This window comes from Babylonia areolata, chromosome 34 (assembly GCF_041734735.1).
Source record: "Babylonia areolata isolate BAREFJ2019XMU chromosome 34, ASM4173473v1, whole genome shotgun sequence".
Taxonomy (NCBI): Eukaryota; Metazoa; Mollusca; class Gastropoda; order Neogastropoda; family Buccinidae; genus Babylonia; species Babylonia areolata.
This window is the reverse complement of record NC_134909.1, coordinates 3011086-3013585: the sequence shown is the minus strand read 5'-3', so window position 1 is coordinate 3013585 and position 2500 is coordinate 3011086.

Sequence of the window (2500 nt, the reverse complement as noted above, 5' to 3'; positions counted from 1 at the left end):
TAGTGATTATATATATTGTACTGAGGGAGTTAAGCAGGGGGATATCTGTAGTCCAGTGTTGTTTTCTCTTTTCATAAATGAATTAGCGCTAGAGATAATCAATAATGGTAGACATGGTGCAATTTTTTCAGAATTCCTTGTAGAGCTATTTATACTTCTTTTCGCAGATGATATAGTGTTGCTATCTGAAACTGCCATTGGACTACAAACTCAGTTAAACAGTCTCTACAATGCTGCTGAAAATCTCCAACTGAAAGTAAACATGGAAAAAAGTAACGCAATGGTCTTTCGTAAGGGAGGATGTTTAGCTGCTCATGAAAGATGGTATTATGGTAACCAAAAAAATGCATGTTGTAAACACATATAAATACCTCCAAATGTATTTAACAACAAAGTTGAGTTTCAAATTTACATGTCATGATTTGGCTTCAAAAGCTAAGAAAGCAGTTTTGGGTATTTTGAGCATTTTGTACAAATTTGAAAATAACTCTGTAAAGCTTTTTATGAAACTATTTGATGCACAGGTACAACCAATTTTATTATAGGGAGCAGAGATATGGGGACTTGAGAAAGATTCACCAATAGAAAAACTACGTTTGTTTGCTTTAAAAGGATTTCTTGGTGTAAATTGGCGCACTCCAAATGATATGGTCTATGGAGAGCTGGGAAGATTCCCATTATTTGTGAATTCTTTCGTGAGATGTGTTTCCTACTGGCTAAAATTAACTCGTATGAATGATGAAAGGTTACCATTTAAAGCTTATAAAATGCTATATAGTCTTGACTGTAAAGGTAAATGCACGTGGGCATCAAAAACTCGTTTATGTGTAAGCCAATACGGATTTTCGTTTGTATGGGATAACCAAGGAGTGGAAGACATAAATAGTTTTTTTGAAATGTTTTAAACAGAGAATTACTGATTGTAGATGGCAGGAATGGAATGATCACATTCAAAACAGTGCTAGATTTTCCTTATACAGAACGTTTAACACTTCAATTAGAATGGAGCCATATATTTCAAAGGACTTAAATAAATATATCAAACAGGCACTGATAAAATTTAGATGTGGTGTTTCGGATATTGATATTCATTTAAAAAGAAATAAAACTGATGACTCACAAAATCGCTCATGTAACTTGTGTAATTCTACAAGTCACGATGAAACACATTTCGTTTTGGAGTGCCCAGCTCCTCATGACTTGAGAACAAAATTGATTCCGCAGTCATACTGGAACTTCCCCACAAGAGTCAAGTTAGCATCTCTCCTCTCATCTGCTAATAATCAAACTAGTAAACATTTAGCAATATTTCTGTATAAATCTCTCAAACGGATAAGACATGTTACATAAATTCTGCACTATGAATGTATTCATGCCTAAAGTATGTTGTATTTGCTTTTCTACAGACAAAAGGGTTGACTGATTTTACACCCCTTCAGTAGGGGCTATGGCCTATCTGAATAAATCATCTGGTCTGGTCTGGTCTGGTCTGGTCTCTTTCCACCCGTCTCTCTCTGTATCCCTTCTTTCCTTCTCTCTCTCTCTGTCTCTGTCTCTGTCTCTCCCTCTTTATCTGTCTTTCTATCACTGTCTCTCTCTCTCTCTATTTCTTTCTCTCTCCCTATCTCTCTCTTTCTATCTTTATCTCTTTCTCTCTCCCTCTCTATCTCTCTCAATCTTTCTTTCTATATACATATCTCTTTCTCTCTCCCTATCTCTCTCTCTCTCCATGTGTCTCTCTGTGTCTCTCTATCTGTCTGTCTGTGTCTCTCCCTTCTCCTCCCCCCTCTCTCTCTGTCTCTTTTTCTCTCTCTTTCTCTGTTTCTCCCTCCCCATCTCTCTCCATTCTCTCTCCCCCCCCTCTCTCTATCTCTTTCTCTCTCTTTCTCTCCATGTGTCTCTCTGTCTGTCTGTCTCTCTCTCTCTCCCTTCTCCTTCTCTCCCCCCCCCCACTCTCCCCTCTCTCTCTATCTCTTTGTCTCTTTCTTTCTCTGTTTCTTCCTTCCCATCTCTCTCCATTCTCTCTGCCCCCTCCCCTCTCTCTATCCCCTCCTCTCTCTCTCTCTGCCTCTGTGTGTGTGTCTCTCTGTCTCTGTCTCTTTGTGTCTCTCCCTTTGTCTCTCTCTGTCTCTGTGTCTCTCTCTGTCTCTGTCTCTCTGTGTCTGTCTCTCTGTGTCTGTCTCTGTCTGCCTCTGTCTGTCTCTGTCTCTTTCTCTGTCTTTGTCTCTCTCTGTCTGTCTCTCTGTGTCTCTCTCTGTCTTTGTCTCTCTGTGTCTCTGTCTCTCTGTGTCTCTCTGTGTGTGTCTGTCTCTCTGTCTCCTCTCAGTCTCTGTCTGTCTCTCCCTCTGTCTCTGTCTCTCTCTCTCTCTGTGTATCTGTCTCTGTCTCTCTGTGTCTGCCCCTCACTGTGTGTGTCTCTCTCTGTCTCTCTGTCTCTCTGTCTGTCTCTCTCTGTCTGTCTGTCTGTCTCTCTCCTCTCAGTCTCTCTCTGTGTCTCTCT